A 26479-nucleotide genomic window follows, 5' to 3' on the forward strand; every position below is an offset into this window, starting at 1 on the left:
AACAAGAGGCTGTTGATGGCCTTTAAGAGATAATTCTTAATCATGAAACTCTGCATGTAAATAATGATCTTGGTTGTGGGAAATTGTGTATCTGGTTGCCAAGACATTACATGGAGATGCTTGGGGAGCAGGGGGTTAACGCAGTGACTCTGATCAGACAGGTCTGAGGCGGGGCTCAGCAATGTGCATTTCACAGTGTGCCAGGTAATCAGCATGTAGCTAGTCCCCCTGTAGCTGGAGGACACTCCCTGCAGTAGCCTCCTAGTTAGAAGGGAGAATGTCAGAATGTGGTTTAAAAACTGGTGTGGGTTCTACCGATATACCTGAGTGTCTCTGCAACTCTGGGCAACGTACGTGTTTCAAACTGTTCCAGGGGATCTATGCCAACCCCCTCCTGAACACCACGTCTTATGCTCTTGCATCACGAAGCCCGGCTGCCACTCAGCCGGGGCGTGCGTGTGCAAAGGTGCTGGCGAGAGGTAAGACTACACCAGCCACGAGAATGGCTGCCAGCCCTGCCATCTGTCCTCCTGCCTTCCGCCTCCCCTGCAGCGTGGGCTCCTCTGTCCCAAGTCCACGGCCAGGTCAGGACCAGGCCACTTGCATGCACGGGGTCAAGGGGCAGACTGCTTAAAAAGTGGCTCAGCCCCGGCACGAACCAAGTGACTGATGAGGAACACACAACGCTGGGCTCAACATGGCAACGTCCCGGTTAGCCAAGGTCAGGTGTGGGAAAATGGGCTTTTGTTAAAGACAAAGGGCGAAAATAACCCAAAGGCTTCCATAGCTTTTCGCCAAATAACAAACGTGTCCTAGGTATTTAAATTCTTCCATGACTCCAGCTCACTGAAGGCCAAAGAACAGCTCTTTTAATTCTTAATAATAAAGAATAAAAGGGCAAACGTTTTCCTCCTTGTGATACTGATTATAATTTAAAGTTACTACTGCCTTATCCTTATTTTAAAAAGGAATACACTATGGATGTAGGAAAAAATTCAGAAATTACAGATAAGCAAGAGGAAGAAAAAAATTTCAAAACACTCACAATCCCAAAGATAATCACCATTAAACAGAAACAGATGCTGACCCTCTTTTCCATTAGTGTTAAGGAACTGGAGACCAGACTTCATTCTATGTGTTTCCCATCAGCCAGAGCCAGGGGACAAGACTCTGGCCCGGAATGACAAGACATGAGCCAGAGCCACCCACACACGCACACTCAACGCTCCCAGCACACAGACGTGCATTATTCATTGCAGATAAGCAGGTATGCTCTGATCTGGGGCCCTGTAGCAGGATCAAAAACTCACTTGCGCAGCCTGGAAGATACCGCCAACGTGGGAATTACGTATACTGTATACTTAGCGGGTATCACGGAGTTAAAAGTTAGGTCCTTCAGATAAAAAACATCTGACAACCAGATTTCAATAGCTATCAACTTGCAATTTTCTGTGCAAGTGGGGAGAGATGGGGCATAGATCATTTAAAACCACTAAGACTTGGCTCTGACTTGTGTCTTTGTACATCAGTCACATACTCTCCGATGCCGTGATAACTTACATCACTTCAAACCATATAGAGGCTCTGCCCTGGGAAGGGCTGACGCAGGAGGGGCTGGGCAGGGGCCTGGCTCTCTCCGTCTGCTCTGTGGCCCATCTCCCCCGAGTTTCCAACGAGCGCGTCAGCCCTACACACGCGTGCACGACAGCAGCCTAAAACGAGACAAAACTTCTTTTCAAGTTTACTGCCCTTGGGTAACACCTTCCCCAGGTTTCTGGAGGTAAATTCAGTGTTTTGGGTAAACAGAGTTTTCACTGGACTGCAGGCTGCCTAGAATAGGCGAGCAAAGAAAGGGACAGCAGGTGTTGTTAGCAAAAAAGGCATTGCCCTGCGGTGCTCAACCGAGGCAGCGAGAACTGGAAGCGAGGTCTGCCTGCCCCGAGACCTCGCTGAGGCAATCCCGCCCCGAATAAGCCAGGGTTGTGAAAACCGAGCTCTCACCGAGAGCACACGCCGTCCTCCTCTAGAACTGCGTGGGTCACGTTATCATGTGTGCCACACACCCAGGGCTTCAGCTTATACATCCTCGTACATCCCCCACAAAACACAAGTGGAGGATAAGGGAGGGAAGGGAGGGAGGACGGGCAGGAGAGAGGAAATATATTTGTGGAGGCAGGCCTGAAATAAAATGAGGTAAATATCTGCTCCAAAGGATCAGGGTTCCACATACCAGGGCCCTGACTCCTGCTGCTCCACGCCAACGTGCGCTTTCCTACTGCGCGATGGCAGGCGAGGGGTGAACACAGTGGCTATGTTCTACTGTTAATATAATCGCTCACATTTATGGAGGATTTATAATATTCATATTATTTTTACATAGTTTATCTGGTTTATTCACTCTCAGCAGTCTTGTAAAGTTGGCATTTTTATCCATTTCACAGATATACATTTAGGCTACAAACTCAAAAGTGACTTGACTAAAGTTACACAAATTGGAACCTGTGTCACCTGACCAGTGCTTTCACTAACCTGTTTTAGGTGGAGTTCCAAATATTCCTTCCTTCTCTTCTTCCATCCATCAATCCATCTATCCATCCATCCATCCATCCATCCATTCATCTATCCATATCCTTCCATCCATCCATATCCATCCATCCATCCATCCACCCAATCAACCTACCAACCAGCCACCAACCAACCAAACAACATGGACTGAGCATCTTCTGCGGGCTAGGCACTGTAGTGAGATGCTGGGCGTACAATAGTGATCAAGACAGACAATATCCCTACTCTCACGGAGCTTGAAGCCAAGCAAGGAAGACCGTCAAGTAAACAAACAAATTTGCAATTTATAGATTGTGGTAAGTGTTACGACAGAAATAAACAGGGAACTCAGAAAGAGAGGAACTGAAGTGCCATTTGAGTAGTGACTAGAAGATTGGCCACGGGGCGGCCATAAGAAACACCAGAGTGAGAATTTTCCAAGCAGAGGAAAAGTGAGCACATAGGCCCTGAGGTGGGGAAGAGTGTAGCATGAGTCATTCTCTGAAGGTGATGTGGCCTCCCTCCTCTTCCATCACCAAACTGGCTGAGCCACAGATGTGAAATTCAGGGGACAGTGCCATCTTAGTGGGCATAGGAAAGTTCTCCCATTCTCCCTAATTCATCTCTCCTTGGAATTCCTGTAGTCCTCTGTCTTGATGCCCAGACGTCAGCATATCCTGTTATTTGCAGCCTCACTGGCTCCTTAGCTCCAACCCCCCAGCCACAATACTTCGCTTTTCCCCTTTTCTGGCAAATGCTCAGTCTGAATGAGGGACCCAAGCATGAACCTTGACACTTGCCATGTCTGGAAGCGATATTTCTATCTCTGTGAGAAAGGAAAAATGGTTTCCTAATAAACACAGAAGCTCGAGGGCGGAGACTGTGACGGGGCCAGCTGGGTACGAGGCTGGTGTGTGCTGAGTGCCAAAACCACACTGCCTGGTCCTGTCCAACTCCCTCCCTTCCGCCTGGGCTCCAGCGGCTCTGGCCATCTGCACGGAGACGAGTGTCTCTCTCCCAGGGGTTGCTAAAGTTGGTACAGGGTAATTTTCAGGGGCAGTTGTTTCCTCTTGTTAATATGCCTATTCATATTTCGAAGAAGAATTATACGCAGTGCCCTACTTTAATATATCTTGTAATTTTTGAGCAGTAGAAATGCATTCCCTCCTAAAAATAAGCCTCCTGAATGGTTTGCTCAGAAACACACACTTTATAAATCTGTTACACTTTGATTTGTGGGTATGATGCCTCAGTAATTGAGGGGCAACATCTTAGACTGGGCTTCCCTAGAATCGGACCCTCAAAAGATATCTGAATATAGAGATAAGCCGGAGATGGTCCCCGGAAGGCCTGACAGGGAAATGAAGATGTGCAGTGGGGAAGGCAAGGCTGCCAACACGGGGCGAGCTAATGAACAGGTTGAAGCTTTGGGAAACCAGAATTCATTTCAGTTGAGGACCTATGGGAGATGGGATGGAACTTTCCTCAGATACGATCCCCTTGAGAATCAAGGAGGCAGGGTCCTTATCCACCAATTCCCTGCAGCCACTGGTTGAGGACCACTCCTGTGGATGCAAGTCAAGGAGGCTTGAGCAACAAGCTGTAGCTCCTACTGCTGCAGGAACCACGGGTCAGCAAGGAGAACAGGGGCTGTGCCAGGATGTTGTCGCGGGCAGCTTCATCTATTAAACAATAGATCACTGGACATCTGTTATACTATGTACTAGGCATTGAGGTAGGTGTTACAAGGGGTTAAAACAAAACAAACTGTAAGGAATCCCTGTCTGACTGGGATACAAAGACATAGCCACGAAGAGCTAGACCATAAATTTCAAGTGGAGAGTGCTTGTGAGGATATTTAAGAGAATGTCCTTGTTCCAAGCAGAGAGATGTTGAAATACATACAGATAAAGGATGATGATGTTTGCAATTCATTTTCAGATGGCTCAACAGAAATAATAATATGTGTGCATGCATGTGGGTGTAGGGAGAGGGCTGTAGAGAGAAAGCAGCACGAATACGGCAAAATGTTAACAATAGAAAAATTTAGAAGGGTGTATGGGAGTTCATTATACTCTTCTTATAGCTTCTATATAACATTTCGATTTTTCAAAATAAAAAGTTTTGAAACAAAGTAGAGAGTACTGTCAATCTGTGACTCTTTCTTCACCTTGTCCATACGCTAACTGTGATTTTATGGCACTTACGTATTTGCTATACGTTATTAATGTGTCAGGCATTGTGCTATGGGGCGTTTCTGGTTAATGAGAGGTTATGGAGGGCTTCTTTGAGGAAGCTGGACCTGAAGGTTGATGAGTAGGAGGTTTCTAGGCAAAAAGAGAAGGAAAGTGTATTCCTGACAGGTGAATAAAGGCATGGAGGTGGGAGAGAACACAGTGCCATCAAGATACTGAGAGGAGTCTAGAATGGTGACAAGATGGCAGCTGGCGAACTATACATACACTCCACGGGGAGGAGTTTGGGCTTTATTTTAAAAGCATTCACAAGCCAGTGAGGAATCTGCCTACCAAGCACACAGAGAGCTAATTCAGCATTGAGATGAGTAGACAGAGTGAGCCCCCAAAGGAGAAGAGCTTGGCCACTGATGGTGTCTCCATGGCAACACTGCTACCTACACCAGCGCATCCCCACGCAAGGCTGTGGGTATCTAGAGAAGCTCTGATTTCCTCAGCTGCCTGTCAGACTGGTTGCTCTGCAAAGAATAAACCAAGGTAGATAGAACCGGTGGCTTGTTCTGGATGAATTTCTCCACTTCGCTTTGTCCACGTGTTAACTGTGATTTTACAGCATGTACATTTTCGCCTCATTGGATGTTTAGCAGAGCAAGTTCCAAGAGCCCTTCTTTTCCAGACGAGTCCTTCAGGGGAACAGTTTCTGAGGAAATGACTGCAAACTGAATTCTTTTTTTCCTGATTGTGCTGTAGATTTATTTATTTATTTTTATTTATTTTTATTTGAGGATATTACGAGGGTACAAACATTTTGGTTACATTTTATGTCTTTGCCTCACCCAAGCGAGGATTAGAGGCATGCTGTTCCCCTCTACAAAGTTCACTGCGTCCATTAGTTGTGAGTTTACCCCTCGCCAACCCCCTAATCCCTGGAGAGTATTACTACCGTGTGAGCACCATAGTGTTGATCAGTCAGTGCCAATTTGATGGCAAGTACATGTGGAGCCCATTCTTCCGATCTTGTGATACCTCACTTCAGATAATGGGCTCGAGCTCAATCCAGGAATGCAAACTGAATTCTAATACTCCTCACCTTTAAATTTCAAAGCAAGGATGGGATGACTCCACAGAACACCTTTGTCTGCCTTCCCTTCCATGCCATCTGCTGAAGTAGTTGTTTAGTCTCCATCTCCTTTGTGGAAAAGGTTGGCTAAACTCATATAGACAAGATCTGAGTCATTAAACATCCCCTAAGTACTTAAAGGCAGTACAGTGCAGTGGGTTAAGACCTTAGATTCTCGAGTCACAATGACGTGGGTTCGAATCCTAACTCTGCCACTTCCTTGAGTTGCCAGTAGGATTAAGTAACTTAATACACAAAACATGCTTGGTATAATGAAACTTGACTATGTGCTACTGGCCAGGCCCAGTGCTTTGCCCAGGGATACAAAGTAAAACAAACCCTTAAATGTAGTTAGGGTGCTTGTTCTCTAGACGTCAATCTAGACCCTGCTAATCTATTCTAGTTAGGATGGAAAGAGATCAATGGAAAACAGATGGATGGCCAACAATTCATTTCTCTAAGTCTTTATTAAACACTTGGTGTATACTTAAAGATGTGCTAGACTGGGCAAGGTAATTTCATTACTATCTTTACCAAAGGATTACTTAAACTTGGCCAAGCTTTTAATTTTTCAAGATGACACAAGTGATCTTCTTTTCATGCCAGGATACAATGAAGCAGACAGGTTAGACATTAATGACCTCTTGGACTAATCAAGGACTTGAGAGCTTACCAAGCACTTTCAATTCAGGTAACTTTTGAATTGCCAATAAAGATCTCTACAAGGTTAGTCAGAAGAGCAGGAGTTCTTTACAGATGAACTAAGCGAAGCTTGGAGAAGACAAGTACTGTGGTTACTACTAGTGAGCGTTGGAGGTATCTGGAACTCCAAATCTACTTTCTTCTCCCTGAGCCAGGAGACGTAAGGTCAGTTTGGTTCCATTTCTGGGGTATGACTTTCCCAACCTTTCTTTTTAAGAAAACATTTTCTGAGTATGTGTCGAGCTCTGTGCCAAGCCCTTTCCATGCATTTCTTATTTAAATCCTCCAACCGCACTATGAGAAGGGAATTATTACTATTATCCTCATTTTACAGATAGGACAACCAAGGCTCAAGGAGTTTATGGAACTTACTCAAAGCCCATCACCAAACACCTGAATATCTTTCAGAGGCCCCCCCAGACTGACTGCATGGGTCCCTTAATCCATGTAAAACAAGTTGTGCTTTTCTTGCTGTTCACATAGGGGCCCCCAAATCACTGGCAAGTCTTAGGAAATTCTTAAGTGGCTGCTTATTAATAACATTTTCAGTTTATATTAGGCCGCCTTTCATCCAGGGGCACTCGGCCAGCTCTATACACAGAGAACCACAGAAATCCAGCCCTCTCTGGCGTGGACGTGAGCCAGCTGGCAAAGGCAGCCCTCAGGGGCTTGGCTTGTGGGGATTCTGGCAATGGTCACACCCTTCGGAACTTGACAGGGGCCCTTTAATATCTGTGCTGAAGGGCTCGAGGCAGAAAATTCCCAGAAATCCACGTTCCTCAGTGAACGAGGCCAAAGGCTCAGGACGACCCCAGTGGACTTACGAGAGAAGAGCATCAAGAAATTGGATGTTTACCAAATACCAATGCTGGATGTACAGCCCCTCAATTCGGATTGAGTTAGACACAACAGGGAAAGACATTATTTTCAGGAGAGACCTGGCTTCAGTCAAGTCCAAGGGAAAAAAAGCAAAACAAAACAAAGTTCTCAGGGTTTCCCACAGGAGGGATAGGCAAAAAAAAAAAAAAAAAAGGCAAGATGCTGACTTCCCTTCCTCAAGCTGGATCTATGGAACAGTTTTTGTGGTTTTGTTCTCAGCCACGACTTGTTTCCTCATTCTGCAGCAGTGAGAGGAAGGAGGGAAGTACAGAGAAAGAAAATAACATTTCCTGGTTTCATGTTTTATTGGAAAGAAGCCCTTGATGAATTGAATTCACATGGTCTACAGGAGTAAGGTTTTGAAAATACTAAAAAAATTTGTTATATTCAGATTTGACAAGGTGCTGGTTGAAGGACGCATGCCTCGTCGGTCCACCGCCACCAGCCTGTTGCATGCAGCAATGCCCGCACATTTTTGGCATAGTTGATACAATGCACAACAGCCCAGATGTGGACTTCCTTGGTACATAGGACGAGTCTTCATTATGTGTTCTTGACCTCTTTCTACCATCTCTATCTTCCTTGTCCTAGTCCAATTCACCATTACCTCCTGCCTGGGCTACTGCAACAGCCTACTTCTTAATTTCCTGCTTCTACTTCTGATCTTCTAGAATCTAATTTCCACCACTGCCTGTTTTGTAAACAATGATACCACTCAACTCTCCTGCTTAAAATGCTCCCTTAACTGCCCACTGCATTGAGAATAAAGTACAAACTTCCTGACCATGGCCAACAAGACCCTCTATAACCTGGCCCATTCCCCTCTCTCCAACTTCATTTTGCTCCACTCCACTCCTCATCTTCTCTGCCATGCTTCAGCCTTACCAGCCTTTATTTGTCCCTTGAATTTGCCAAGGCGAACTCTCTTTTAGGATCTTTGCAGTGGCTGTTCCTCTCAGCCTGGAATGCTCTTCCCTCGGTAGTTCGTGACTTGGCCTGCATTTCATTATTCCTGTCATCATCCAAAGGCACCTCCACCAAGGACCTGATAAAAAATAGCTCATCTTGGCTTGGCACGATGGCTCATGCCTGTAATCCTAGCACTCTGGGAGGCCCAGGAGGGAGGATCACTTGAGATTGGGAGCTCAAGACCAGCCTGAGCAAGAGCGAGACCCTGTTGCTACCGAAAATAGAAAACTTAGCCAGATATGGTGGTGCACGCCTGCAGTCCCAGCTACTCCAGAGGCTGAGGCAGGAGAATCATTTGAGCCTAGGAGTCTGAGGTTGCAGTGAGCTATGATGATGCCACTGAACTCTAGCCTGAGACTCTCAAAAATCAAAACAAAACAAAACAAAACTCACCTCCCTTTCTCATTCACTCTCCATTCTATTATCCTTTAAATGTTTTCTTCTTAACATTTGTCACTCTCAGAAGCCATTTTATTTGTTAATGTGTATATTATAATTTTCCCACTGTAATGTAAGTTTATAAGGTCAAGAATCTTATCTTGTATCTTGAATAATAAGCATTCAATAGGTAGCTCTTTGAAACTTTGAATCGCTAATACCTAGTCCAAAACGTAATTTGGCAGTTCTCAACCAGTGGGCTACAAACCCTTCACGGGCATGCAGACAAGATATGATCAATGTATAAATTTTATTTTTATTTATTTTTTACTTTTACAATAACTGAAAATATATAGTTACAATGATGCCAAAAATGTACAGTGTGATTCAACTATGATGAGTTGTGTTTCACCAAGACCACATCAAAATAAAAAGACTGCTTTTGTCCTAGATTAAATGAAAGTATGCAAAAGAATGAGACTAAGGTAGAGGAAGATGTATTACTGTTGAAAATTTACTATAATTATAGCGTAATTTAATTTAGTTACTGTACTGCAAAAAGTCTAATATCTGAAAGAATGTCTTGAGTCTAGAAAGAATTCTGCCCTAGTCCCAAGTAAATGCTCAAAAATCATAATTTTTTTTTTTTTTTTTTTTTAGAGACAGGGTCTTGCTCTGTTACCCAGGCTGGAGTGTAGAGGCATGATTATAGCTCACTGTAACCTTAAACTCCTGGGCCAAACAATCCTTCTGCCTTGGCCTCCCAAGTAGCTAAGACTACTACTATGCCTGGTTAATTTAAAAATCATTTATTTATTTATTTTTTTTAGACATGGGGGTCTCACTATGTTGTCCAGGCTGGTCTCAAACTCGTGGCCTCAAATGATCCTCTCACCTCAGTCTCCTGAAGGGCTGGGATTACAGGTGTGAGCCACTGTGCCTGGAGTGTTAAATTGTTAAATGAACAATAAAAAATATGAGAGATAGAAGAAAGAAGAACTCCAGTGACCTTGGCATCTGAGACCACAGCCCCTAAATTACTCATCTGTAAAATGGAAGAAAATCAGGTAATTCTCTCATTCCAGCTCCACAGAGCTTAATGTTAGATGCTGGGTAGTCATGTAGAAAATGTATTTCCACAGAGCAGAAGAATATTTTTTCCACTCCCACACATTAACCTATGGAGATTTCTCTGGCTGAATTTACAGCAATCTACCATCTCACTTGGCAGTTCTTAACCTTTTGGGTGACTTGATGCCTTGAAGAATCTGATGAAAGCTGGGATCCTCTCCCTTAAAAAATGAACATATACACATTCACAGAAAATTTTACATCAAATTTCAGAAAGTTCATCAGTCCTCTCTGGTCCTTTGATGCTCATGGATCCCAAGCTAAAAACATCTGGTTTGGAAAATTGGGTAAGTATAAAAGACCTTCTCTGAAATTTTAAACTATCCACAGGGCCAAAGTCAGTGCCTTGTATCTTGCAGAAGCTCAACTGCTATTTCTCACTCTCTGCAACATTCTTTTAAAAATTCAAAATAGCACATGATATCATAGTTCCCGTTCAGGATGCTGCATCTTAGCAATTCAGTGATGCAGATTTTAAAACAATTTTTAAGCATTACAAGGGCAAATGACATTGGTGTTTAGGCAGTTGGTTAGGCAGCCAAATTGACATAATGAAAGAAAGGCAGGTTCAAGCTTTCTGATCAATCATGTCCAGTGATTATGTTGCTTTCCACCTAGTCCCCTTTGAGATGCCATTCTAGCAAGAACAGAAGCTGCTGTTGTTGCATTCTTCGCTTTGCATTTCCACCCTGCTTCCTAACAAGGCAGGTGTTTTCAGAGTGGCCCAACCTGCATAGGAAGCACAGGAAGAGGGCAGCAGGGAGTGTTCATCATTTCAATCCATGGCAAGCTTCTAGTCTTGACAGGCTTTCCTGACAACTTTTGAGATGATGAACTCAAAAGCAAGGAATAGACTCAGGCAGCTATTTAAATGAAGTTCTGAGTCTTGATGGATGAGCTGCCAGGGAAGGGAGGGCTTTAGTTGAGGGCTAGGTAGTTGCTGAGCCGGGAGACAGCACTCCATGTGCACTGGCCACCTAACCAACGTCCCCACTGCCTAGAGGATGCCTATAGAAAGCAAGTCATTGTAAAGGAGATATTCCTCTGGGAGCATCACAGCAGGAAAGCTGGATAAAGACCCTACATTGCTGCAAATTAAAAGGGAGAGGAGTTTTAGAAATTGTCACCAGGCTAGGTGCAGTGGCTCATGCCTGTAATCCCAGCACTTTGAGAGACCGAGGTAGGAGGATCATTTGAGGTTATGAGTTCGAGACCAGCCTGGGCAACATAGCAAGATCTCACCTCTACAAAAAATAATTTATAAATTAGCCAGGCATGATGGCGTATACCAATAGTCCTAGCTACCTGGGAGGCTGAGGGCTGAGGCAGGAAGATCGCTTGAGTCCAGGAGGTTGAGGTTGCAGTGAGCTATATTAGCACCACTGTATGCACTCCAGCCTGAGTGACAGAGCAAGACCCTGTCTCAAAAAAAAACCTCACCACATTAATCAGATGTATATCCTAGAGAAAGAGGAAAAAATCTATTAAAACCTTAAGTAACCAAAAATTCAACTAGCTAAAACTTTCAATAAGCCTGTAAATCATCCACATTCAAGACAAAGAATAAAACATAGAGTAAAAGGAAAATAGAATTTCATTTCAGCACACCTAGGCAATTGATAGGTATTTGATACATATTTACTAAACTGAAAAGAGAACCAACTCCCAGGGAGTATCCAAGGGTAGAGATGGCATACAGGTTAAGTCTCCGGGGCCACCTACAACTCAGGGGTACAGGCTGCCTGGAGTGCTGTGTTGAGAAGGATTCAGAGGTTTTCTCGGGGCTTGACAGAAAGAATGTGCTGGTCGTTAGTGAGGTCTGCGATGGGCAAGGGAGATTGAGGCATGGTGATGCAGGTGCCAGGTATCTGCCAAATTAATCTTACAGTCAGAACATATCCAAGAGTAGAGTCTAAACATGGATATACATTCAAATAGGAAACATTTTCCCCACTGAAGAAGATTTCCTCTATTATTCAGACAGAAGCTTCTGGGGAATAACAAGGAGGCACGAGGGAGGAAAGCAGGCAGCTATTTCTACAGCCAGATCACAGCCTGGTGTGCCATGAGGTGACAAGTATCCAACTCAGATGATATTCATAATCGACCTCCTCTGACGTCCACTTACAAGGTAGGATCACTGAGAATTCATGTTCAGGATAATAATTTGCATGGCTGCCGTATACCGAATCACAAGATATACTCATTGGGCTAACCCTGCTCTTCCTATTCTGATAGAAAAGGGATCTGATATACTGTACAAATTTGCAAAACCAAAACTAAAAATAAACTGGGCTTTCATTCTAAATAACCAGAAACTCAGTTAACCAGAACCTCCCATTCTTCTGAACATTCCTCTTACATAACACGTCCGCCCCCCTCACTGAATCGAAGACAACAGAGCAAACACCTGTGCTCTTCAAAACTTCACAGTGGCTAGGACTGTCTGATTAAGTCAAAACAAAACAAAAATACTTCACAATGTATTTGACTTTAATTTATATCAACTGAAATATTTTTTACTTAAAAACAATACAATCTCAGCTAGGAAACACCTACTTCTTATAATCTCAGATAACCAAAATATTTATAAGTGTACATATCATATAAATGAATGACACATATATACAAACAATAAATCCTAAGATCTTTCACATCTAGTATGTGTTTAACTTGTGAGGGTTTCAGAGTCAGATGGTATGAATTCAAATACCAATTTGGCCATTTACTAGCTGTGTGACCTTGGTCCAGTTATTCAATGTCTCTGTGCTTAGAGGCTGTAGAATGTGGATAACAGAATCTGCCTCATAAGGTGAGAATTAAATAAGATATGGCACATAAAATCGTGAGCACAGAGTGTCACACACAGTAAGTAAATATTAAATGTTAGCTATTAAGTATTTTTATTACTCTGCAGATGGAGAAACCAAGTCACGGAGTAGCTAAGTGATTTTTTCGAGGTTTACTCAAATAAGGAATAATTGGGGCTAGAACCTGGGCCTTCTGAATTTAGTCAAATTTTCTTTCCTCTGTGCCTATGATAAAGGTGGCTGAGGAGGAGAAGGAGCAGGTCCAGCATCAGCTGGGAGCAGAAACTGCACTTCAGCAACAGCCCTAGGTACGTGCACAATACATCTGAGCAGCAGTGGTCTCTGGCACTCTGCCGGATGCTTGCACACATAACCCAGCCCTGGAGAGCTTCCGACAGCAAGCGAGCACCACCAACAAACTGCCCCTCGCCGCCCCCTCTTCACTAGTGCGAAACATCCAAAGGTCAGACGTTCTTCCAGGAAGCTCCGCGTCATTCTCTGGAGGGCTACCGCTTCTCATATTCCAGCACATATTCACCACAGACAGGCCAGGTCCTGATATAAAACCTGACCTTTGAGTTCCCCACCAAGAGCAGCCGGCAGTGCAAATTACACCCCTTCCCAGGCTGAATTCATTCTGAAGGTTCACACTCATCAAGATCAGGGCTGGAAGAGAACTTACAGATCATCTGATTCAGGACAGCATGTTAGAGAGGAAAGAACTGAGGCTCAGAAAGGGGACACGCACGCATCTCAGTTAGAGCCCGACGTGCACACAAGGGACCAAGAGTGACAAGGTTGGCTCCTCTCCAACTCCAATCGGTTTGCCCACAGCCACAAGTTGGGCCCAGCAGAACTCCCCATGCTCCCTCTGGTCCAGCAATGGGTGTCTTCTTCTGGCCTACGGCTTCTCCTCCTCCTCTCAGGATATCTTACTGACCTTCCAACCAACCTCATACTCCCATTCTTAAAGCCACACTCGAATCAGTAGGTGAAGAAACCACTATGTTCCATTTTATGCCTGACATAGTCCTTTGGATGGCCCCAATTTTACCAAAAGATCAACCAGAAAGATTTAAATTTGATGGCTAAATTATGAGGTGCTTCTCAAATGAGGGATCCACAGAAACAATCTAGAAGGAATAGAAAAAAACCCTCCCCAGAGGGCATTATAGAAAAGAGTATAAGGAAGCCCAGAGTAGTGGACATAATTCAGGCTTTGGAATAGGATCATCCTGGGTTTGAATTCCAGCATTACTCTTTACTGCCTGTGTAACCTTGAGCCAGTTATTTAACCTCAAGGAGTCTTAGTTCCTCAATTATTACATAGAACTAATACCACTTAGCTGTATGATTGCTGCAAGCATTAATAAGGCCAGGTACATAAAAGCACCTTGCAAGTCAGCTAGCACTCAGTAGGCGCTCAGTCTATGATTGCTATTATTTTTTCTACACATCCACACACACATGAACACACAGACCATGTACAGACACATAGACACCCCAAACATACACTGCCATATACACGAACAACCACCCTGAAACCATACCAGATTCTGTGACCATAGAAAGTATGTATGTTTCTCAGTTGAGTCCTGGAACTTTCATGAACAGGCATCTCTAAGGACATTTATAAGTGATGCATGGATGCCAAGAAAAGAGCTGGAAAATGGCATCCTGCCCAGTTGAAATGAAATGCTAAGAATTCCTGTCCTGGTTACTTTTAACCCGGGATGGGGCTGGGTAATATTTATAAGGTTTGATTTTAAGGAGCCAAGGCAGGGAGGGGCACTGGAGGCCAACGGCACTCCCAGTGTGGGAATGGAGGCATCGCGAGTCAGCCTTCCATCAGCTGCGACAGGCCGGATGCCGGGGTGGAAAAGATACCAACCCAGTGTCGATCTGCGCTCCACATCCTAAGAGATAAAGGGCTCCCGTGCTCCCTTCCGGGCCCCAGGATGGTTTATACACACAGCTCAAAGACTAGCACCAGGAGGAAGGGGGTATCAGAAATCTCCATTGTTCCTCCGCCTGCAGGTTCACTCTGCTGTTCCGAGTGAGCACGACTCTAGTAACAGTTTCTCAAAAGAGGCCACCCCTCATTTCTTTCATACCCCCACTTCCAACCAGTGATGTCTCTGGATTCTGCACTCTCTGGAGTGCTACGTTTCATCTTCCAAGCCAGCTCTCATGTTTGAGTCTTCAGTTCGGCCAACTTGATCGCTATAGACTTCATAGCCCAACATATGCTGGAAGTTTACCCTCTGCACCCACCAAGGAAAGACAGGCTCGTACTGTACTTGAAAATGTGCTCCTTTTAATTAGTGTACTTTTTAAAATGGTTCATGGTGCTCTAGTGGAAAACATGTGCTGTGTTTAGTCACAACGAGGGTTTGAGGATTAAAAATGGCTTCTCTATGAGTTTTGTAGGACAGATGGGGAGAGGAGTTTTTAGCTGAAGGAGAACAGAGGCTCTTGCCTTGTGAGTTGTGACTTCACCCAAAGGGAACCTTCAGCTTTGCCCTTTCATGGTGGATTGGAGAGCGCTCTGCTATTCTCCCAGCTGCTATCCCATTCTGTCTCCCTTCTCCTGCCCTCCTCCCAACTCCTCCATCCAAATACTTTCCCTCTCCCTCCCTCACTCCCTCCCTCACTCCCTCCCTCCCTCTCGCTCTCTCTCTCTCCCTCTCACTCCCTCCAGCCTTGCTTTTTTCTCCCTCTGCCTCATCCCCAGGGAAATAACAGAACAAGCAAGCCTGTGGTTTTCAGACTCCAAATAACAAACTGCTCAAACAATAGGCCAAAGAAAAAAGAAAAACCAAGTCTCCAAACTCAACTGGCCAAGTCCCCAGTGGAGACTTCCTCCCCTGCTTGATTCAAACACACACACACACACACACACACACACACACACACGCACACACGGAATAGAAACCAGAACATTTCATTTAAAATGTTTACAGGCTGGGACAGAACAAAGTGGCGAGTCTCAGTCAAAAGCATCAACGCAGGATCAGATTTTGCCAATGCCTCATCCCCAACCTTCTTAGTTTGCAAATAGCTCATGGTCACCAGCGGTTACCTGACTGTAAGCACCACAAGCATGGAGAGAGTGCAAAGAGAAAGGTTTCAGTGGGCTCTTCAAGAACTAGAGAATGTCCTCACCCAAATGCCACCCAGAATTCCTAACCGAGGGACAGAGCCTTTGACGCGTATGCGTTTGAAGAAAACAGAGAAGACCATAGGTTGGGGGCTGCTGAAGACAGAGGTCTCTGCTAATTCAAGGCAGGTGGTGGAGTCGGGTGGTTAAGAGTCCCCAAACTCAGAGCGTTTGGAATCTATGTGTAGTAGAAGCAGCACGACCCTGGGTACCAGGGTTTGTCACCAGCTGTGTCACTGAGGGTAAGTTATTTTGCCTCTTTGGCTTTCAGTTTCTCTGTCAAATGAGTATTAAAACTACTGCCCTCTGTTGTTCACAGGTTGGGATTTTTTTTTTAATTTTTTAAATGTTTTTCACTCAAATAGATGCTGACGGACACAGGTTGGGTTTAAATGGGAAATAAGAAAGTCATTGGCACCAGAAGGAAATAAAGCCCAACGTCAGGTAAGTACCAGGGATTGGGCAAAGGCATTACAGCTGTTATCTTCACAGCAATCCTATGTGTTCAGGGGAATTTATTTCCACTATCCGTATGAGAAAACCAAAGTTCAGAGAGGTTAGGCAACCCTCCCAAGATCATACAGACAGTTAGGAGGCAATGGAGGTATGATAAATGATATTTATCAAGGAATAATTATCATTCTCCAGGCAAACCTACTGAAGATCAGTGGCAACCAGAAATCGCCAACTCCCAATTCTAAGTTTCTTGAGAGAAAAATTTATGCCAGGCTCCTATGACTCCTTCTAATTTGTCTCTCAGATCTTGTATCAAAGTTCCATTTCACCTAAATTATAAAGAAAGACGTTGGCAGGAAAGGGAGAAACAGCGGTCCAATCGTGTGACTGAAGCGTGCTCAAGGCATGAAGAAGGAAGGTCACAGTCTGGCGAAGATGTCATCACGGGAGTGGACACAAAACAAACGCAGCAAGGACTGGGTCAGGTCACAGTCAGGCAGAGGAGGCCTGTTCCTTTCCCTTAACAGCCCACCCATAAGCTGAAGCCACCCAGATGGGGACAAAAATTCAGCCTTGGGACTCCTGAGGAGCCAACCGGCAGTTGAAGCACATACTCAATGGCTTCCCCAGATGGAGAAGAAAATGCTAAATGTCTGCACTGAAAAGAAGGAAGAAAGAAAAGGATGGCCTCTCACATGCATAGCTGGAGCAGAAGAAAAATTCAGAAATGCGTCGATTCCAACTGGAATCCCACAGCTTTCTACATGTGACTCGTCAGCTGCCAAAACAGGATGCCTTCTTTAAAGGTGCCTGAACCCCAGCTAGCACTAAATGATTTTCATTATACCAGCTGGTCACTTTTAGTTCTGCAAAATACACTAGTTCTGGATAATACACTTTCTCCTGTCAACTCCATCCATAGGGTGGAAAGTTTCTCTGAGTGGGAATGATTTGGATATAGCAGCATTAGAGATGGCATCTTTTCTGCTAGCAAAACCCTCTGCGGGAAAACGGATGGGAACGTATTGCCTTTTCAATAGACTGTTTTGTTTTTAGCAACAATGCTTATAATGATAATGACAGAAAGGTAACAATGACAACAGCAATAACAGCTCACATTTACTGAGCATATACTACATGACTGGCACTGTGCTAGGTGCTTTTTATATGTCATCTCATTAAATCCTTATACCTATCACACTGCCTATGCATTCTATTGCTCTCCCCATTTTACCAACAAAAATCGTCACTCAGAGAGGCAGCTGTGAGTATTTTCAGCTCCTTCTGAATCCAGAGTCTGAGCCCTGGAAAAACATGCTCTCATATTGTCTAGCTTCTAAGCTCCCTTCTCATTCCGTAAGCTTCCATGAATGCATCTTCCTCCTTTATTTCTATTTTTTCCCCCCACATTGCATGGGTCAATCCTGACAAACATGCCATTTCAAATGACGCTATTTTACTCTTCCTGGCTGCCCCATGACTCTTTACAGACTGCAGTGCCTGACGAAGCCAGTTTGTTTTAATTTTCACATTAAAAAAAGAACCCCTGAGGGGAAAGAGCATTTGATGGAAAGGCAAAACCTTTACACGCACTCAAGGAGGCATTAAAATCCAAATTTCCAAAATATGGAAATTATGTCGAAGTTGTGACTTACTCTGGAGCCCTCGGGGATGCTCATCCTGCCCCATCTGTGAAAGCCATCAGCAGGCAGTAAGCCTTCTGGGGAGCAGGATTAGAGCGGCCCATTCGGCCTCTAGCAAGGAGGCAAGGCTGCTTCATTTAGTTTAAGTCTCACTGAGATGGTTTAAGACACTCTTTGGGAGGAGATGTGCAGGCGAAGCAAATAGCAGCCTTCGAGCTGCAGATTCAGTACACGGCAGTCTGTGTCTGTATATCCACGGCACGCTGGAGCCCTCCCCTGACCGTGCTCATACATGCATCGATATTGGAAGCAGAGCTCGCTCGCTGGGGAAATAATCTATGTGCCTAAGTTATACAAGAGCCACATTTGGACCAGCGGATGGCATCGCAGCTGGTACGGATCACTTACCCCAGTGTGATTCGGCCCAGCCCAGATTATTTATGGTTCATAAACGTCCTGCTGGACCCCAGCATAGCCCAAGACCACGTAACAAAAAATAATCGGATTAAAAATCTGTATGCCATCGCAAGACCTCCATGGCAGATGAGTAATGCTATGATTGGGTTTCGGGAAACCAAGAGTGAGGAGAACTAACCACGAACACTCCTCAAAGAAACCCAGTATAGAGAACAAACTGAATCATGTGTTTCAGCCAGGCTATGCAGTCATATTCTGAAGCTCTGTCACCATGTCTAACCTGAAAGCACTGGCTGAAATTAAACCTAAATAATTCGAGAGCCATTTGTTTACCTGGAAGTCTCAGCTAAGTCCTCATTCCTCACATCCCCGCATGGTGTCTGACATGTTCTGAAATGACTACTGGACATGAACACTACCAGGTATTTGGTTTTTTTAACTGTCTCCCCCTGTATTATTATTTTATTTTTTTTAAAGAAAGCTGCACTTTTAGAGAGACACTGCCACCAAGACGTAAGCATTTCTTCAGGACTCACTATACTTGTGACATATCACTTTGTAATAGAGCATTCTAATAAGCAAAGAAAACCCACAGGGGGCCAGAGGGCCACCAAAAATGCCACCTGGCCAAGATAGTGGAGCCCTGATATCCCTCCCCAATGCAAAGGGCCCTAGATCTGGCTTTCTCATCCTCCTCGAAAACACACCGCTGTTTAATCTGTGAAGTAGAGCAAATATCTTACCCACCTCCAGGGAGGATGAAATGTCCAGTCTTGGGCGAAGCTTCTGCCAGACGGTTGGAGCTTGTCAGTTGCCCCAGTTCACTTTCCCCCTGGGTCTGACTTCTAAGAACGCAAGCAGGACCTCAGGCAGCCAAAGCATCTTCTTCTCAAACCCCCTTTCAAAATCTGAGCCCTTCCTGAAGCTGGCAGCAGGCTCGAGCGCGAGCTGCTCCACATTCCCTCGGGGAAAACAGCACGGCTTGAGCCGGATCCAGACCCTGCTGGGGAATCCACCAAGCAGGGAAAAAAGTGAGACTTCCTCTCTTCCTCTGGATCCGCCTGAGCACTCTGATCGCCCCCCTGAGAACCCCAGTTTGCTCTTAACTCCCCTCTTTCACGACAGTCTGAAAAAAGTCACAGACCCCAGCCTCGGCGTCACCAACTGATCCTGAGCCAAATCCGGGGCCACCAGTCAGCTGCTCGCGGAGCCCAAGCCACTGAACCAGGAAATGTGCTGCTCGGTCAAAAAATAATAATAACTGTCGGCGGTGCTGCTGGTGGTGCCTGAGAAGTCGCTGTTGCAGTGCTCGCATCCTCCGCATGCTAATGAAGCCGTGATGTCAGCAAGTCAGTCACGGCATCTGGACGTCCCAGCCCGCTGCCCAGCGCTGAGATTTATTTACATGTAAATTAGCCTCGCCTTCCAAATCAATAATCCCCGAGCCAGGGAGAGGGGGAAAAAGCCGTTTCTGGATGCAAAGGCCTGGCTATGCAACCTCCAAATGAGTACAGGAAAAGCACATATAAGGAGAGAGGCTTTAAAGACACATGACTATTTTTTTTTTCTTTTCTTTTTAAAAGCAGTGCTCTTATGTGCCAGGGATCAGATCTGGGCACAATTATCAACCTGAGCGCCTGTTTCAGATTAAACGCTGCACCAACCTAGGAGTGGAATCAGAGTTCTCTCTCTCTCTCTTTTTAATCAAAAGCTATGTCAAGCCTTCAAATACCTCTACTTTGTTTTTCTTTCTTTTCTCTCTCCAACTTTCATTTCAGGGTGTCAGCTGTTTGTTGGCCTGGGACTATGTCACTGTTGAGTTTTCAGGTACATTGCAATAAAACACAACTATTTTCCTCACTTGATTGGGTGGTGAATTAGTCACCGCCCCCCCCCCCCCCCCACTCCTTAGCCAACTCCAAGTGCAATGGGAGATGACAAAGCACAAACCTTTCTGGGGCGTCTGAGGACCCTTAGAGCCTTAGCAAGCATTGCTTCCATCTCATTTTACAGATAAGAAAACAGATGCATGGTGGAGAAGGGGCTTTTCCAAGGTCACGTGGGATTTCAGCAAGGATGGGCCAGAATCCACATTTCTTACACTTCAGACTAGAGCTTTGTTGAATAACTTTGAGTCTCTAACCTCCATTTTACTATACCACAAAGAGGCCTACCCAAGCATTCAGGAAGAAAGAACTCTATAGCATTGGATAGCCATGGGTTCAAATCCTGACCTGGCTTCCTGTTAGCAATGTGACCTTGGGCAAGTAACATAACTTTTGGGATCTTCAACAACTTCATCTGTATCACTCACTCATTCAATAAATAATTACCTACTCTATGTCATGTACTGTTCTAGGACCTGGGTTATAAACACAGCCTCTCACGGAGCTTACGCTGTAGTACAACAAAAGAAAGTAAAAATACTGAATAGAACTATGGTGACAATTAACACAATGTCACATGCTCAATAAATAACAAGTATTTCTGGTATTCTGAATGAAGTCAGAAAAATTCACCCAGGTGTTCCATTCACTAGGATGGTCATTGTTTCTATCCTCTGAGTATTTCCACGGTCATCTTTATTGTTTAAAATCAAATGTTCTACACTGGGTGGTAATCCCAGCACTTTGGGGGGGCTGAGGTGGGAAGATTGCTTGAGGCCAGGAGTTTGAGACCAGACAGGGCAACACAGCGAGACCCTCATCTCTACACAAAAATTTTTAAAGACATTAGCCAGGTGTGGTGGCATGTGCCTGTAGTCCTAGCTAGTCAGGAGGCTGAGGCAGGAGGATCAATTGAGCCCAGGAGTCTGCGGCTGCAGTGAGCTATGATTGCGCCACTGTACTCCAGTCTGGGCTGGGTAAGAGAGCAAGACCCTGTCTCTAAAAAAAAAAAAAAAATTTCTGGATAATATTGCCTGTGCAGTGTCCTTCCTGGGCCAGGTAGAGAGGCAAGCACAAGCAATATTGTGGACTCTGTGCCTGGGATAAGAAAGCACTGTGGGTGGATGTGAAGGGTGAGGGAGGGGCTTGGAGAGAGGTGTATTCCATCATGCACATAAAGTGTCCCCAAGGACAAAGCAGCCAGCATGGCTCCTTGTCCACACTCCCCTGCCTGGAGAACCCACTCCGATGAGCTCTGCCCTTCCAGCTGGAGTTCTTGAACCTTCAAATGAATTTCTTTGTTGAATGTGAAGAAGTTAAATTATGTCTTTTGTTATATATAATTATATTAATAATGCTTAATAACTTCTTTCAGAATGCTTCTCTCTGCTTCACAGAAGACCTTTCACGGTGAAAATCAGGAGGCCTGGAATAACTTCTCGCTAAGGGAAATGGAATACAAGCAAATGAGAACCACTCAGCCTTCACTTTCCATTGCACAGAACTCAGCGCGTGCGGGGAAGCAGATGGTTGCCCCAGATCTCAATATCTTTCAGAAAGTCAATTAACAAATCTAACACTTTGGGACCACCTATGTCCAAGCGGAAACAGTGACATCCTGCCCCTGTGTGGCCATGAACAAGTCACTTCAACTTTCTATGCTCCAGTTTCTTCATCGGAAGATGGACACGCTGCTCTGTGATCTACTTACGATCAGCATGAGCACGTAAGAATTAAGAGAAATAATTCATAAGTGATCAACGATGAAGCAAGGAAGAAGAAAGCTGGAACACAGAAAGTTAAAAGAGATTTGATACATGACTACCAACTTCATAAGAGCTAACAATATAAACGGGGTCTCGAACGGATCGCCTGGGGTCAGACCCTGGCTCTGACACTTCACAGGGGACAATAACAGCACCTACCCTCACAGGGCTGTTGGGAGAGTCAAATGAGAACTACTGGGAAACATGGGCACTGGGAAACTACTGGGCACTGAGCCTAGCACACGGCAGACACTCCATAAATGTTAGCTATCGGGCCAGTATTAATAGAAGTAATGATACTTCCACTGTTAACTTTGGTGTGTATTATTAATAGCTAACTGACCAATTAAAGTTCAAAAGGTGGGGAGAAAGTGAGTGAACAGAAGACTGCAAAACCATCCCCACTCCTAGGGCACAACGCAAAGTTCCATCTACAGCGGGTGAACCACTGACATGTCCTTTTCCACATGGTACAACACAAGACACTTTTAATCGCCATGAAACTAGAGAAGAAAGCAGTAAAAGTGACCAAGAGGTACCAAGGGGCCCCATCTTCTGAAACTGTACACCAGGATGACACAACTCTATTTCTGGAATGAACAGATGCTTCCCCCATTCATTCCTACACCCATTCACTCGTGAACGGACCTCCTACTATTTGTCAGTCACCGTTTTAGGTCTAAGGGACATTGTGGCAACCAAGACAGACATGGCCCTGCCTTAAACGAGCTTGACAATGAGAGCGGAAGACAATTAAGCAAGCAATTAGAGTAGGATGTGATGTGCACTACGACGGGGGCTGTGCAGAGTCCTCGAAGGTCTGATGAGTCGGGAGGAGGACGGAGCCAGAGCATGTTGCCTGAGTCCTTCTGACGGCCTGTGCCCTGTGAGCCCAGCTCAGTGGGGAGGAAGCTGGAGACCTAGGTGTCCCCCTGGCACAGATTATTAACATGACAAAATCCACGGACTGTTAATTCCCTGTGATCGTTATTTTCATTCTGGAGATTATTCTAATCAGACTTTTTAGAAATTACGCTGTTAGATATCAGAGAAGGTAAGACAACAACTACTTTGGAAATTTCAGAGACCTGGTAAATGGGGACAAAACTCACATTGTTTTTACAAAAACAGAGTGAAATTCAACATTCATACCAGCACACTTCCTGGGCATGGGGGCAGGGAAGAACAGGCAATATATGTGAGACACTCAATCAAATATTGATTAGGGATCTGTCAAATGGAGGACCCTCTTGTTGGGAGACAAGGATACAACTGCTGACCTTCAGAACTTTTTATTTAGGTGAGACAACAGATTATTTATACAAATGACCATAATTGTGTACTGTATATAGGAGGAAGGACAAGGAAGACAAGATTAATTGTGCCTGAGGGGATCAGGAATCAGAAAAAGTACGATCTGAGCCAGGCCCAAGGTCAAAAACAATTTTACTTTTTGGAATCTACCAAAAACAATTTTAGAGTGGACAAGGTCTTACTAAGCATGACACCAAATCCAGAGGCCATAAATGAAAAGACTGCTAAAATTGCCAAGGTCAAATTTCAGCAGTTAGAGAGGGTGTTCCAGGCAGGAGGGAGAGCACGAATTGAGGGGAAAGTGCTAGCACAAATGCAGAATTAAAAGACTGGGCTACATGGACACAAGGCAGCAAAGCAGCACCACCATGATACTGTCAGGTAGTGACAAAGAGGCAGCTCCATACACGCCGGAAAATCAAATCATCCTTCCATTCTAGCCGCCATTAGGCAGGATCTTGTTAGAGGATTAGGGGGAAAGGTCAAGTGCAACTCTGCTGGTCAGGTTAGGGAAGAGAAGCGTAAGTGATGGCCAGGGCTGTGGCCTCTGAGACGAAGGGCTTTAATGAGGAAGGTTGTAATGAACAATTTTTAAACCTGCATTTCCATAGACATAAAATTAGAAGGAGCAGATTTTAAATGAACTAAAGAGAAATTTCACTTGGACCCAAGGGGGACTTTTGAATACTGAGATGATCAGAACTGGCGTGAGTCACTCGGAGAAATGAGAGTGTTTGGGTTTTTGGAGAATTTCAAAAAGATAAAGACATCACCCCCATCCTAGCTGGTTTAGATTAGTACCTTCTGGCCCTGCTATGTGAAATCCTAACTACTGTAAGAGATGTTACCAAAGGCTCAAACCACCTACCTAATAAGGTTCATTTAAGTTGATTTTATTTTCAAAAAATGTGTGTATTTGTGTGTGTGTACGGTTTTAAATAGTCCACTCGAGAGCAGTTCTCCGACATTTAGATTTCAAAATCCAGCAAAGCAAATGCAGGCGAGGAGGCTGACAAAGAATTGTCATAGAAGTTGGGTCAGACTAGGTGATGACGCAGTGACAAACGATCCCAGATGCCACTTGTTGCACACAAGAAAGGCTGATTTCTCACTCAGGCCAAGTTGGTTGGAGGTCCAACGGCTTTCCAAGTACCTCTGTTCCAAGTAGTGACTCAGGGGTCTACTCTGCTTCCTTCTTGTGCCTCTGTGATGTCAACTAATAATTTCCAAGTCACAGCAAAGGAAGAAATGGGAACTGAAGAGGCTTTTAGGTGCGTCAGCTTGGAGACGAACAATATCATTTCTAGCAGTCAAACTAGTCCCCTCCTTGCAGCCCACCCACCTGCAAGGAGGCCGGGAAGTGCCTGCTCAGATAGAAGAGGAAAACAGGTAACAGGGCTCCCAGCAGTGTCTGCCACAGCTGTCCGTTTTTATCTGTGCTACATAAAGGCGTTAAAAAGCAAAACACAGTCTGTTAAACCCATAATGTCTTAAAGCAAAGGGATGTTTAACATCAAAAAAAGATGGTAGTCCTAAATGAATACTAGAGATCAAAGTTGCATCTGCTATACTCCAGAAGGGAGAAAACAAAGAAAATATTCTAGATTTGTATTTAACTCTCAAGCAACAACATCCAAGCCAAGTAGCCATAGAGAAAATACATGTGTGTGAAGCTTCTATAATGCAGGATGTGTGAGGCACCCACAAAGGTGGGGTTGCATTCACAAAAAGAAATACTCAGAAGAGATACCCTCAACAGTTTCTAGGCACTTTTCCAATACACTTACCTGCCTCCTACAACAGGCAGGGTATTGTCATTGAAAGAGCCCAACAAAAAGACCTGAATTTACATCTGGCTCTATTACCTCTTAGTGGCATGACCTTGGAGATGACAGCTACCTCACCTCTAAGCCTCAGTTTTGCCATATATAAAATGCACTCATCCATCCATCAAAGGTTTAGGTAAGATTAGATGAGCTAAAGTATGTGAAGTACTTTGTTGTAGATTACTTGGCATATAGTAGGTGTTAAATCAATATAACTTCCCATTTGGTTTTCAAAGAAGGTAGCAGGAAGGAGAGCTGGAACCATAAATGATAAAATCGTTCGTCATAAACATAAGTATAAGTCCCCCCGACAGCCTTCTTTCTTGTCTATTTGTGAAGATTCCATAACATAAATGCTTCTCAGACCATGGACATTTCTAAATCTTGTGAACAATAACTTGGTAAACTTTAAATCCAGAGAAGGGGCCTTCCTTTTCCTCATCATCTTAGGAATCTGCCACGTTCCATATATTTTAATTATTCTTGATCCCAATAATCTAACGCACAAAATTTCAACGCAGCCTTTTATCCTCCTTTAATTACATTAATTAAAATGAGAGACACGGACAAGCTGGACTGTGCAAATCAAAATGAAAGACTGATGAAGATTTTGCTCCCTCCCCCCAAAAGATTAAAAATTGCATCAATGATTTCGTCAGGCTTACCACTGCACATTTCCATGAAAATATCGTGAAATTGACATGATGTGCTAGCAAACGTTTCTGTCTTAGACAAAGGAAGCTGCACGTATCAAGGCAGCTTTTTGGAACTACTCATTTTCATTAAACAGCTGAGTAGAAACCTGAATTATCTTTATGTAGAGGACTGGGAGAACCACCAAGAGTTGCACAGCGATGCTTTGGTTTTCCAGTACTTCGGAAACGCAGACACTCAGGTTCCTATGTGTTTCTCTTGGGAGAGAACATTGGCAAAATGAAAGATATCACAGAAAAAGACTAAAAACTCTCTGCCTGGAAATTATCCTGAAGACAAAATGTCACAGATGCACAAACTGACACATTGTTTTTCTCAAGGAATGAGGACACTATATACCAGGTATCTTACATACTTTATGTCATTTAGTCGTCAGTATAATCCAAAAATGTACCTTTTATAATCCCCTCTCAGACAGATGATGACACTGAGGTTCAAAGAGAATAAAAGAATGGAGCAACGGTCCACAGCTGAGATTTTGTCCTGAGTCTTGATCACAAAACTCATATTCCTTCCTCTAATTCAGAGATCTCACCCTCCCTCTCAAAAACCAGGTGTGTGCCAATCAG

The 26479-nt window shown here is 44.4% G+C and overlaps 1 protein-coding gene across 1 annotated transcript in view; it reads right to left on the minus strand.

Annotated features, from left to right (window-relative positions):
- The window catches only part of PRICKLE2 (prickle homolog 2 (Drosophila)), a 163316-nt gene that overhangs the window by 102675 nt on the left and 34162 nt on the right, over nt 1-26479 (minus strand). The window lies entirely within an intron of this gene.

The sequence above is a fragment of the Propithecus coquereli genome, unplaced genomic scaffold (genome assembly GCF_000956105.1).
Source record: "Propithecus coquereli isolate 6110/MARCELLA unplaced genomic scaffold, Pcoq_1.0 Scaffold1, whole genome shotgun sequence".
NCBI classification, from domain to species: domain Eukaryota; kingdom Metazoa; phylum Chordata; class Mammalia; order Primates; family Indriidae; genus Propithecus; species Propithecus coquereli.